The sequence below is a fragment of the Gracilinanus agilis genome, chromosome 3 (genome assembly GCF_016433145.1).
Source record: "Gracilinanus agilis isolate LMUSP501 chromosome 3, AgileGrace, whole genome shotgun sequence".
Lineage (NCBI taxonomy): Eukaryota > Metazoa > Chordata > Mammalia > Didelphimorphia > Didelphidae > Gracilinanus > Gracilinanus agilis.
Genome location: NC_058132.1, coordinates 233,978,377 through 233,993,451, shown reverse-complemented (window position 1 = coordinate 233,993,451; position 15,075 = coordinate 233,978,377).

Genomic DNA, 15,075 nt, shown 5'->3' with positions numbered 1-15,075 from the left:
TGGCAGCTTCCATATTAAAGAACCACAAGGCTTAGAATATGGTAATCAGAAAGGGAAGAGAATTGGGTCTACAACAAAGGATCACCTACTCATCAAAACTGACTATATACTTCTAGGGGAAAGTATGGGCATTCAACAAAATAGAAGATTTCCAAATATTTGTAAAGAAAAGACAAGAACTAAATGAAAATTTTGATATCCAAATACAAAAATCAAAAGAAACATGAAAATGTAAATAAGAAAAAGAAGGGAAATATTTTTTTTTAATTTTTTTCCTTAAGGACTTTAATACAGTCAAATTGTTTATATTCCTATATGGAAAATTTTTATGTGTGACTTAAAAATTGTATTTACTATTATAGTAGTTAGAATTATTCATAGGTAGAGATAGGGGTATGTGAAAGAGAATTTTTTACTCTATTGTCTATCCTGAATTAACACTAACTTAAGTACAAGCTTGAACTAGGTGGAGGAGCTTGCAAACTACTTAGTGAATTCACAGGCTACTTGCTGGGTAATAAGCCTACAAGATATTTGAAGTAATCCACCTTATTTCTAACTCAGTCAGAAACTTGTGAATTCTTTTAAGAGTTCACACCCATAGAAACTGTTCAATCAGTAAACTGTGTTGATGAGAAATGGACCTTCAGAAGGTGGGAATTAGATCCCATAGACACTTTCCCATGGGCAGTACTAGGCAATTTGGAAACTGTGATTGGCTCCTGTGAAGAGGGGGAGGAGACAAGAAGTCACCATAAAAGCAAGCACTGAACTCTGTCTGAGAGATGGTATTGGAGAAGATTGTCTGAAGAGATTGTCTTCTGGAGATAGCCTTCAACTTGATGATGGAGGAGCTCCAGCTGAGCACTGCTTTCTATTAGGACTACCACATTGGTGAGTGATAAAGGCTGACTTCCTTTACCTGAATTTTTCTGGAGGTGTTTGATTCTGGAGAAGCCCTTCATCTTGGCTTAAATGCTTATTTAATTTACCTCTGCAACCCCTTTGCTGGGGCCTCTGATGCCCTGCCTGATTCCAACAAGGCTGTAGTAATTATCTTCTTTCTCTGATTTTCTTACTTTCACTCATTCTCTTTTTGTAAATGAAATACAATAAGTAGTCATTAGGAATTGAGTAATAATTCCTGGTGACCACACTCTTATAAATTTAGTCCAACACCTTTTATTTTTCATCCCTTACATTTTCTGGCCCTTACAGGTACTAAGTGGTTTAAGAAAATATTCAAAAAAAGAAAAGGAGGGAATAAAAGATGGTACCAAGAGTAACCTGAAGGAATAAGAATATAAGGAAAATCTATACCACACAAAGAGGAGCAAGTGAAGGGAGGGAAAGAATACTATTATAAGAAGTAGAGGAAGGGAATACTAATAGATAACACTTAAACCTTACTCTCAGTGGAATTAATTCTGAGAGGAAAGAGCATCTAAATCCACTGGGGTATCAAATTCTATCTTACTCTATGGGGAATTTTAGAGGAAAAAAGCAAGGGGGGTGGACTAAGATGGGAGGTACAAAAAGGGAGGGAAAGAGAGGGGGGAGGGAATTTAATAGATCCTAAAAAATTAATAGGGGAATCAAAAAGGAGTGGGCAGAAAGGGAAGTAAAATAAGGGTTGGGTTTACGGGGACTGATTAAAAGCAAACCACTGGAGTAGAAGGAAATAGGTAAAGAAGAAAGGTAAGGACTAGGAGAATAAATCAAAAAGTGGGTGAATACACAAGTGGTAATCATAACTCTGAATGTGAATGGGATGAATTCATTCATAAAAAAGAAGCAAATAGCAGAGTAGATCAGAAACCAAAATCCTATGATATGTTGTCTACAAGAAACACACATGAGGCAGGTAGACACACACACAAGGTAAAGGTTAAAGGCTAGAGCAAAATCTATTGGGTTTCAATTGAGAAAAAAGGGCAGGAGTTGTAATCATGATACCTGACAAAGCCAAAGTAAAAATAGAATTGATTAAAAGAGATAGGGAAGGGAATATCCTGATAAAAGGCAATATAGACAATGAGGAAATATCAGTACTCAACATGTATGCATCACATGGAATAGCATCCACATTTCTAAGGGAGAAACTACTGGAGCTTAAGGAGGAAATAGATAGTAAAATTATACTAGTGGGAGACCTGAACCTTCCTTTATCAGATATAGATAAATCAAACCAAAAATACATAAGAAAGAAGTAACAGATCTGAATAGAATCTTTGAAAAATTAGAGTTAATGGATATGAGGAGAAAAATAGAGACGAAAAGGAATACACCTTCCTTTCAGAAGCACATGAAACATTTACAAAGACTGACCATGTACTAGGGCATAAAAATATGGCAAACAAGGGCAAAAGAGCAGAAATAATAAATGCAAACTTCTCAGATCATAATGCAATTAAATATTAATTAGTAAGGGTAAATGGAGAGGCAAATCAAAAATTAATTGTAAATTAAATAAAATGAGTCTCCAAAATCAGCTAAAGAACAAATCATAAAAACAATTAATAATTTAGTTGAAGAGAATGAAAGTGATGAGACATCCTATCAAAATCTATGGGATATAGACAAAGCAGTATTCAGGTGGAAATTTATATCCTTGAGTGTATATATTAACAAATTAGGGAAGGCACAGGTAAATGAATTGGGCATGCAAATTAAAAAAGTAGACAGTAAAAAAATTAAAAAACCCCAGATAAAAAATTAATTAGAAATTCTAAAAATTAAAGGAGAAACTGATAAATCAAAAGTGAAAGAATTATTGATTTAATATATAAGACTAGAAACTGGTACTTTGAAAAAAACAAAATAATAGACAAAGTACAGGTTAGTCTAAGAAAAAAAGGAAAGAAGAAAACCAAATTAACAGTATGAAAGTTGAAAAGGGAGATGCTACCTCTAAAGAAGAGGAAATTAAAGCAATCATTAAAAACTATTTTGCCCAATTATATAGCAATAAATATAGTAATCTGGATGATATGGTTGAATATTTACAAAAATATAAATTTCCTAGAATAACAAAAGAAGAAATAGAATACTTAAATAATCCCATCTCAGAATATAAATTGAATAAGCCATCAAAGAACTCCCTAAGAAAAAATTCCCAGGGCCAGATGGTTTCACAAGTGAATTCTATCAAACATTTAAAGAACAAGTAATTCCAAGACTATATGAAATATTTGATGAAATAAGCAAAGGAATTCTACCAAATTCCTTTTATGATACAAATATGGTACTGATTCCAAAGTCAGGCAGACTAAAAACAGAGAAAGAAAATTACAGACCAATCTCCTTAATGAATATAGATGCAAAATTTTTAAATAAAATACTAGCAAAAAGATTCCAGTAAGTGATGATGAGGGTTATTCATCATGATCAGGTGGGATTTATACCCAGAATGCAAGAATGGTTTAATATCAGGAAAACCATCCATATAATTGACTATATTAACAAGCAAACCAACAAAAATCACATGATTATCTCAATAGATGCAGAAAAAGTCTTTGACAAAATACAAGATTCATTCCTTTTGAAAACACTAGAAAGTAAAGGAATAGAAAAGCCTTTCCTAAAAATAATAAACAGTATATATTTAAAACCACCAGCAAACATCATCTGCGATGTGGATGAATTAGAAACCTCCCCAATCAGATCAGGAGTGAAACAAGAATGCCCATTATCGCCTCTATTATTTAAGATGGTACTAGAAACACTAGCTGTAGCAATTAGAGAAGAAAAAGAAATTGAAGTTATTAAAATAGGCAATGAGGAGACCACAGTGTCACTCTTTGCAGATGATATGATGGTCTACTTAAAGAATTCCAGAGAATCAACTAAGAAGCTAGTGGAAATAATCAACAACTTTAGCAAAGTTGCAGGATACAAAATAAATGCACAAAATCATCAGCATTTCTATATATTTCCAATACATCACAGCAGGAATAGTTAGAAAGAGAAATTCCATTTAAAATCATCCTAGACAATATAAAATACTTAGGAATCTGCCAAGACAAATACAGGAATTATATGAACACAACTATGAAATCCTTTCCACACAATTAAAACTAGATCTAAACAGTTGGAAAATCAATGAGTGCTCATCGATAGGATGAGCTAATATAATAAAAATGACCACCCTACCCAAATTAATTTACCTATTGAGTACTATACCTATCAAACAACCAAAAAATTTTTTTACTGAATTAGAAAAAAACTAGAACAAAGTTCATTTGGAAGAACAAAAGACCAAGAATATCAAGGGAAATAATGAAAAAAAACCATGAATGAAGGTGATCTTAAACTGTAGTTAAAGCATTAGTCATTAAAACAATATGGTACTGGTGAAGAGACAGAAGGGAGGATCAATGGAATAGACTAGGGGTAAACGACCTCAGCAAGACAGTTTTCATTTACCCAAAGAATCCAGCTTTTGGGACAAAACCCCACCATTTGACAAAAACTACTGGGAAAATTGGAAAACAATATAGGAGAGACTGGGCCTAGATCAACATCTCACACGCTATATATACCAAGATAAACTCAGAATGGGTGAATGACTTGAGTATAAAGAAGAAAACTATAGTTAAATTGGTTGAGCACAGAATAGTATACTTGTCAGATCTATGGGAAGGGAAAGGTTTTAAAATCAAGCAAGAGTTAGAAAAAAAATCACCAAATGTAAAATAAATAATTTCAATGTGTTATTACATAATATATATTTCCCTGTTCATCATATTGTGAAAGAAGACACATATTATTTACCCCCAGACCAGTGATGGGCAAACTATGGCCTATGAGCCAGATGCGGCTCCCTGAAATGTTCTATGTGTTCTCATGACATTATTCCTAATCTGATGCATACAATGAGTAGGATAGAATACAATGAAACTTTGAAAGAGTTGCCTTAGAAACAGACTTGACAGATGAGCATTTCCTTCCCTTTGGCCCCCTCTCTAAAAAGTTTACCCATCACTGCACTAGACAAAAAAAAATCATGGAGGAATCAAAGCAAAGAATTATATGTTTCAATCAGCATTTAGACTCTGTCCATTCCTTCTATGGTGATGGATAACATTTCTCATCATGAGTCCCTTAGGGTTGTCTTGGATTGCTGATAATTGCATTGCTGATAATTAAGTCATTAGCAATTGATCATCATACTTAATTTTTGTTACTGTATACTATAGCAGCTCATTTTATGATGGAAAAGAACTGGAAACTGAAGAGATGCTTATCAATTGAGAAAAAGCTGAACAAGTTGTGGGATATAGTTATGATGAAATACTATTGTACTACAACAAATGATAAATAAGATGATTACAAAAAAACCTAGAAAGACTTTTATGTCTTGCAAAGTGAACAGAACCAGGAGAACATTGTATACAGTTACAGCAAAAAAAGTACAATGAAAAACTGTGAATGACAACTTTTATCAGTAAAACAAGGATTTAATAAAACTCCAAGGGATTAATTAGGAAAAAGATTACCCACCAGCATAGGAGGAACTGACAGAGTCTGAATGAAAATTGAAGCATACCATTCTTCATTTTATTTTCTTCATGATTTTTTTCTATTGTAAACAATATGGCAGCCCACTCCCCATCCCACCCTACACCCCCAGCTTCATTGCAAGAAAGGCAGTGGGGCTCAGGTGGAGCCAATCTCTTCCCCCTCTCCACCAGGTCTGACATTTTTTCACATCACCTGCCCCTTTGCCCAGCAGCCCAATGGGAGCTCATAGAGCATATGGTGGGCAACTCACAGGTGGCAGAGCTGGTGGGGAGGGAGTCCTCAGGCCACTCCCCTTTCTCTAAGGGCATTTCTCACTTCACCTGCCCCTCTTGACAGAAGCCCAATGGGAGCACCTCCTCCACCCCCTGTGTGGGGGTTTGGGGTAAGGCGAGGGGCAGGCACAGTACTCCATCTCTAAAATGTTCACCATCACTGGTATGTAGTAACAACAATAATGTATGAGGATAAACTGTGAATGACTTAACTGTTATCACCAAAGCATGGATCTAGGACAAGTCCAAAGGGAAAAAAGGGTATCCACCTCCACAGAAGGAACAGATGGCAACCCAATGCATTTTTTCTTTTTCCAATGCATTTTAAAACATACCATTCTTCACTTTATTTCCTACATGATTTTTTCTCTAGTGTAAGCAAGGAGAGATGCAATGTTACATTTTGAATGCTGAAATTAGTATTCTTTTAAAATTCCATTTGAAGGTAAATGTACTAGATTTTTTTAATTGCATACATTGACTCAGTAGGACACAATAGATTGTTCCTTTTTTTTGGAGGGGGGTATATTTATCCCAATTGTTTTATAATGACAGTGCCAGTGATGTACAGTAAATATAAAAATATACACATGATATATGTGCAGGCAAACGTATGCCTACATTTAGCAAATTCATTCATATTTCACATATGGAAACAGAAAAGCCAGTGATATTGGTCTTAAAGCATTTATATTTGAATTGCTATCTCAATTATATAATATTAATTCTACATGATCAACCCAATACATATTTTAACTTTTTATTTCTGATATACCCTGCCCCAGCTCTTGTTACTAAATACTGACTAATGTGTCCAGTTTAAATGAATTGATTTGGGGGGGGGGGGGGCAGCTGGGTGGCTCAGTGGATTGAGAGCCAGGACTAGAGTCAGGAGGTAATAAGTTCAAATCTGGCCTCAGACACTTCCCAGCTGTGTCATCCTGGGCAAGTCACTTGACCCCTGTTGCCCACCCTTACCACTCTTCCACTTATGAGCCAATACACAGAAGTTAAGGGTATATAAAAAAATAAATGAATTGATTTGTTTTCTTTTTTCTTTGTTCTTATGCTATTCTTTTTTTTTACTCATTAAAATATCTTCTTAAAATTTGTATTCATCCAACATTTCATAAATGTTAAATTTTGGCTTCACTCAAAGTATATTGTTCTACCAAATAGAATATAATTTTGATGACGGAAACCCTTTTTATCTGCACATTTATCTTCTGAGCATTCAGTACATTGTAGGTACTTAATTAATGCTTACCGATTGTTTTATATCATTAAGCTACTATCAGATTTAAGTGATTTATTTACAAAGTCAGTGACATAAAATCAGTTTTCCCACTCTGAAGTGTAAAAGTGAAATTTGGGAAATTTATCAAAATACATTTCCCGCGGTCCAACGGGTTTCCGTTTCCTGTTTTTGGGCTTGGGAAGGCTTACGACTTGACGCAGGGAAGGGTTTAAATCTCCTGGGTTAGGAGGAAGTGGTCTCTTTTGCGAGTAGGCGCTTCCAGGAAAGAGGAGGCAGTAATGGAGGCGGCAGTTTTGAATGCTTACAAGCGCGTGGTCTAATGATTTTATCTATCAGCATGGCTTTAATTAAAATACTAATATATATATTTATACCAGCCTTTATCATTTTTCATACTTATAATTTGGCGAACCAGAAGGTCAAAATTCGAACTCTCAATCTTCCAGATAGCCTAACGATAGCCATGCCTGCTTTTTGGCCCTCTGGCTCAGCTCTTTTGAGCACTTTTTTAAAAAAGGAAAGTGACTTTCCTTGCCATGCTTTTGCTAAAAGCAAGAGCACGTTTTTGCCTCCAGTGGGACTCAGCCAGCCAGTCCAGCCCAAACCACCTTGGGAGGGAGGTCAGGCCAGCCGATTCGGGCTTTTGGCTTTAAACTAAAATCCCGGAGCCCAGCCAGACTGTCTCTGCCACTGATCTCCATTCTTGACTCGCTGATGCTGCCGATCCTGCTGATGCTGCCATCGTTCAACCCCGAGCTCCAGAACCTGAGATTTCCGGGAAGGAGCCCAGTCCTAACTTGCCGAGATCTCGACCTCCAGAGACTGCTTCAGTTCCTGCCGCTAATGATTTGGGTATATTCCCCTTCCTCTCTACTTTCTTATAGGAGACATTCTAGACTTCCACGTGTTTCTCTAAAGACCTAATTTAGCCACCCACACAAGCTCTACATGTGGGATTTTCTACAATGACCCGACACCATGTGGACCTAGCAACTAGCGTTTACCCTTAATGGGGCCGAATGGCCTATTCAGACTTGCTTGTGATGAAAAACTGAACTCAGGGGAAGAACTTTGAACTTTAAAAAAAAAACCCTTAAACTCAGCAGAACTCAATCAAAAGAACCTTAAATTGAAACCAGGGGTGAACTTTTAAAACCTCGGAACTGAATGAGCTTTATTTCTGTTTTAAAAAGACTGTATCTTACTGTATATTGTTAATTAGTTTTGTAAATTAATCTTGCTTATTTCGTTGATTTTCCTGTTGCACTGAATCATTTTACGCTAATGAAGTTTCTGCTTATGATGTTATTATATTTCCTAATTTACTTAAAGCTCAGCCACTCATCCTTAGCTGACCTGAGGTACCCTTTTTTAGAAAAAAAGGTGTGTTTAAGATTTACCTCACGGGGATATCTGTTAAGTTTTTTAAAATTCGATAATGTAAAAATATATGTATATTTAACTCTTTTAGGAGTAATTTCACAGGGAATTAAATTGTATAAATCTTAGAAGAAAATGTATGTTTTGTAATCTATAATGTAAAGTTTAAATTCTTTTGAGAATAATTTCAGAATAAGGATCTTGCCATCTCCCCCAAAATCCAGACTACGAACTTGCTTGGTGAGGACACATGAAGATGTCTGAAAAGCCTTCATTGTACCATGAAGACCAAACTTTGAACTTTGGGGTGCAGTTGATTGAACTATGGGGAGTTGAAATTGAGTTGTATGTATTGTTTTAATTGTACACTGTTGTGCCAGTGGGGGACAGCCCCAAATTGGTTTTTTGTCAATGCGTCTAATTTTAACCATTTGTTCATCTATTTCTTTTATCCCCAAATTCCGGAAAAATTTAGAAGTTGTTATTTTTACAGGTCCAGTGAAGAAAAAAGGACTAACCTTTTTTTTTGCCGGACCTCACGGGGAATTGTAAAAGTGAAATTTGGGAAATGTATCAAACTACATTTCCCGTGGTCCAACGGGTTTCCGTTTACGGTTTTTGGGCTTGGGAAGGCTTACGTCTTGATGCATATATTTATACCAGAAAGGCTGGTATAAATATATAAATTAGTATTTTAGTTAAAGCCATGCTGATAGATAAAATCATTAGACCACGAGCTTGTAAGCATTCAAAACTGCCGCCTCCATTACTGTCTCCTGTTTCCTGGAAGCGCCTACTCGCAAAAGAGCCCACTTCCTCCTAACCCAGGAGATTTAAACCCTTCCCTGCGTCAAGACGTAAGCCTTCCCAAGCCCAAAAACTGGAAACGGAAACCCATTGGACCACGGGAAATGTAGTTTGATACATTTCCCAAATTTCACTTTTACAGAAGATAATTTCACACATATTTGTTAACCAAAAATGTATTATAATGACAATATCATCATACCATTTTAATAATCTTCTTGCCTTTGAACTAAACTCGAAGAGAAATAGTAGCAACTTTAACAACCTTGAAGCAGATATCAAGGATATCATTAATAGTGTGACCTTAATGACAAAGAAATCCAGCAACCAAAACATTTTTTTTACTCAAAAATGTTCAAGCAATTATTACTAAAAAAAAAGTTTTTTTGTTTTGTTGTTTTGTGTTTTTATTCATTCTTAACTCATCAGTCTCTGAAACATATCCCCCTGGCAGAATTGGAATTCTTGATTTATATATCAACATTTTCCTAATATAATTGCCTCTGTAAGGGCTGCTCCTCCAAATGACTTGGTCGTCATGGAAGTCCCTAAATGAGCTTTTATTTTTTCTAACTATATTAATTGATTTTCAATCTCTTCTGGAATTGTAAGGTATTCTAGATGCATGAAGACCATAACATTAATTTGGGCTGACATTCCAGTATGAGGGAAAGCAGAGTAGAGGTAGCCATAAAGGAGTAGGTACAGTAATATTTTGTCCTAGGCACAATATCTTTTCACTTTGTAAAAATAAATAATATTGTGATATTCCAAATACCTAGGATATCTAGATTCATATGTGAATATTAGTGTATAATTTTTTTAAACTGTTACCTTCCATCTTTGAGTCAATACAGTGTATTGGCACCAAGGCAGAAGAGTGGTAAGGGCTTGCAATGAGGGTTAAGTGACTTGCCCAGGGTCACACAGCTAGGAAGTGTCTGAGGCCAGATTTGAACCTATGACCTCCTGTCTCTAGTCCTGGCTCTCAATCCACTGAGCCACCCAGCTGCCCCCTATGTGCTTTAGTTGTTCCTGTAGAAATCACTATAACACAGAATTGCCTGCACGGTAACTCATGTTAAGAATAATAAACCTGATCGTTAAGAAAAGATGCTACAAAGAGATACCATTAGACTTGGGGTCAGACAGTATTCGCTGTCATTTAGTTGCAATTAGAGATTAAGCAATCATCTAAAACTGAGTTTGCTTATCTTTTCATCTATAAAATTTATCTAACAATGCCTATGCAGGGCTTTGCAAGTCATAAAGCTTAAAATGAATTAGCAATAATGCATTCTCATCATTAACTCTATGAACTGTATATAACAAATTTTATAAATATATTCCAAGGGGAATTGTTTTGTTTACATATCATAATTTAAAGAGTTTTGTTTCAAGAATATGTAAATCTTATCTAGTACACATTATTAGTTATTTCCTTTATGATGTTAGGTCAGTGATGCTATTTTATTCTAAATCATGTCTTCTGAAATATTAGGTCGTTAAAAGCACAAATATTCAGATAAAGTAGTTAGAGTGAGTGGTAGCACCTGGTGATATGGAATAATAAATGCCTTTCTAATGAACTTATTGAGCTTTTTTTAATTTGCATAGGTTATCCAAATATAATTTTAAATCTGACTTAATCACATTTGAATTTGATAGAAATAAATTTGGCTACATAGTCTAAAACTGTTTATGTGTTTGTATACATCTTGTTTGCCTGATATATTTGCTACACTTGCCCATTTTCTTTTATTCTCAAATTTGATAAATATGTAAATTATATGCCTTTATTCCAAGCCAATGATACAAATGGTAAATAGCACAAAGGAAAAAAAAACAAACAAATAGCTTGGAAAATCCAGTAGAGACTCTTTCCTCAGTGAAGAGCATTAATAATAATTTTTTATAATTACTTGTTTTTGCTCTTTAGTCAGGGCTCAATTTGCCTAAATAGATTATCATTTTACTTATATCTATCTGTCAGGAGCCTGAGAAAAATTGCAAAATAACCAACAAGAAGTTTTAGTATTCCTTGGTTAGAAATGAATGCTGCTTTTTACACATAATAAAATAAAATATGATTACAAAATAAATTTTAAAACTTTTATGTTTTCCACTCATTTAGAAAAATAATTAATAAGAATATGTATTATATTTTAATAAATATATATTCTAAAACAAGAATTAACAGAATATATAATGGTGAAATCTGAAAATCATTCCCAATGAAGACCTGAGTAAAACAAAAATGTAAATTCTCATCATTACTTTGATACGAGTTTAGAATAAGATGATTAATGAAATAATTAGAGTGTTGAACATGGAGTTTGGGAGATCGAGATTCAATTCTAACCTCTCACATTTAACATATGTTGATGATGAGTAAGCTGTCTAACATCTATATGGCCTAGGCAATTCCTACATAAGTCATGATCCTAATTTCAAAATCCTTTCTATATCGCAAAAGTGATAGCAATATAAAAAAGAAATAAAGGATAAAAAATGAATGATGATCAGGTTAACATGATTTATTTAGAAAACTCAATAAATTCAAATGAAATTTAATTGAGATAATATTTTAGCTAAATATTGGGGAAAAGAAATAAAAACATGACAGTATTTTTCTACATCACTGAGGAAATTCAGGTGAAAACCATAGAAATTGTACTTAACTGTGATCAGAAAATCTCTTTAATTCTTGACTACTAAGGCATTTTGTATATACAAATTTTTAATTTCTAAGTGATAAAGCATAAAACTGCACCAATACTTTTGGAACATTTGTATTAAAATAACATTCGTACAATAAGATAATGGATGGGGAATAAGTAGCTTGAAGAAGATATTTGTGGAAAATACTTCTGCTTAAAATTTGATAAACAAATCATAAAAGTTATTGATACAAATAAATGTATTCCTCATAAGTAGTTAAAAGTTATGAAAAGGATGTTTTAGAAGTAAGGAAGTTATCAAGAACCATAAAATAAGTTATTCAAACTTTAATAATGAATTAAATGAAAATCAAAATGACTATTAGATATCACTTTTTTAGGTTGGTGAATATATATATGCATATATGCATATATATATCCTTTCTAAATCACACACACGCACACACACACACACACACACACACATATGTTCTAAATCACTCCAGGGCTGATTAGTTTAAAAGAACCATCATTATATTACCTCTGCAGTTAAAAGTTGATAATATCATTTTAGAGAAAGCAGTAGGATTTGCACAATCTTACCATATGCCCCATTGAGTTCAGTATTTGAACTATGTCCTAAAGATGCTATTGAATGAAAATAATGAGAGAAGAAAAGTAAATGAACATTTGTATAGTGCCTACTATGTTCCAGGCATTATACAAAGTACTTTCTACATCTATTATCTCATGTGTAGATCATCATTTATTGGTACTATGATATTTTTTGCAGCTAGCATGCATATTCATAAATGTACCTTTATACACATGTGCTTGCATGTCTATGCATGTATGTGCTTATACAAATGTGTGTACATGAATATCTGTTCAATCTGTAGGTACAAGACAGATGCATATAGTGAATACATTTCTTGTCGTATATACACACACATGAAAAAACATAGTATAATGCATATTTGTGAATATTTCTGCATAGAGATATATGCATATATGTGTACACTTAAACCTCTTTCTATGTATCTCTGACTCCCCCCAAAGAAATAGTTGGGCTAGAGATTTTGCTCCAGTTACACTGTTAAACTGTTGATTCTTATTTTAAATTGAAGTGTATCTCTGTAGAATGATTACAATAGTGCAGTTCTTCTTATGATATGTATATATACATAATCATGTCCATATATATGCATGTTCTTTGTATATAATGTATTATATAATATGAGTTCAGCACTTTATATGATAAGGTCATAATGTATTTTCTCTGAACACTAATGTATATTTTATATACTCTAGTGCTTGTGTAGAAGCCTTGTTTTCTGGCAGCATGTTGCATCTTATATTTTCCTAAATTGCTCATATAGTTAAAATCTTTATGCTTGTTGCTTTTAGTTAACAATTACTAGATATGTCTGCCTCTCGGTAGAGCTTATTTTGCTTTCCATATTTACTTTCTCTAGGCTCAAATTCAAATAACAGAATGTAAGCTTTCTTGGCTGCTTTATTACAGTGTCCCAAAATCTTAATGCAGTATTAAGCTTTAGTAACTTTATAAGTGCCCAAAACTTACCTGAAAATATGAAAGATTCATTATTTCCACTTTTAAAGTAATGATAGTTTCATGTAACCATTATCTTCTGCTATATTCTTCAGTCAACTCTGAAAATTTTGTTTCAGTTTTCTCCCAGTGACTAAAAGGATTGCACCTGTATATTTAGTCTTAAGAAATTCCAAATACTGAATCCAAATCAAATAGTAAATTTGATGCATATGTGTCAGTTTTGACATGACTCCACAAGAAAAAAAATCCTAATAGATATAGAACTAGTGACCCAGGTGGCCAAGCAAGAGGCCCTCCTCTAATGATTCACTTTTCTGAGAAAGTGTCATGCAAAAACTGTCACAAGCACATTTCAGAAAGGAAGAGTGATTCATCTTGTCAATTTTTCAAAAAATGTATTATTTAAAATGTATAATGCTAAATAATTGAGAAATGAAAACAATTAGATTTTTAAATTATTTTTTCTAAGTTAGTAGCATTTATGCTTCAGAAATATTAAAGTTTAAATTTTAAGAAAGTCATTAGACTATGTAGTCTAATTTCATGATGCATAAACAGCAACCAAGAATTTCAAACATTAAAATATTAAAGAAATTTCCTGCTTTCATCTCCAAACTACAGAAACTCTTGACCAAATTAGTAGTATCATTTATTTTAACCATTATAGTTTTTTCAAGGACTATTTTTAATAAATTTTTGTAGTGAAATAAAATTTATTTCATTCATACAAAAATAACAAATTTGTTAACACATGCATTTTTATAAAATTATCACTTCATTTCTATTTTAAAATTGGTAATTAATGAATAAACATATATAATGCTTACAACTAAAATTTTTGAAATATATTTAGTAACTGAAAATTTTCAAGAAAGAGAAGTATAGAATGAAATAAAATGTTTTTAAAGTAAATCCTCTGAATTTTGAAGATTTCTTCATTATATTATTCAGCATCTAGAAATAAATTATATTTGCATGACTTCTAGACCTATGATTATATATTATAATAATAATGTAATGAAGTAAAACTTAGATAATTTCATTTATTGGCATTATTTTTACCAGTTATTTTGCATGAGTAGACTGTGTGTTCTGCATAACATTAATAAAGTACTTTATATGAAAACTTTTTAAAAAATAACTTACTTTTTCACTGTTAGACAAGCTTTTCCTCCATTATTTGGAATTAATAAGGTTTTGATTTTTTTTTGGATTGGTATTGACATTAAAGTGTGAAGTACAATCCAATGGAAAATAGTTTCATTTTTATATAGATGCTAATGGATATAACAATGAAGACATTACATTCCTGTAATAATTATTATTAAAGTAATGAATTTAATATTTTCCAGAAAAATGTTTCATAAAATGGTTTTTTTTATTCATCTTGCTATCATAAATAACTAGTTTATGTGTATTTTTCTCTTATCTATAAGTGTTAAACTTCTTTTTTGGCTCCATTATAGTTGAAAAGAACCTTTACACTTGGAAAGAATATTTACAAACAGTAATTTCTTACTATAGTCCAACTTTCACTCTTCTGTATGTGGCATCCAGTATAAAAAATTGGATTTTGAGTTAAAAAGAACTGAATTCAAA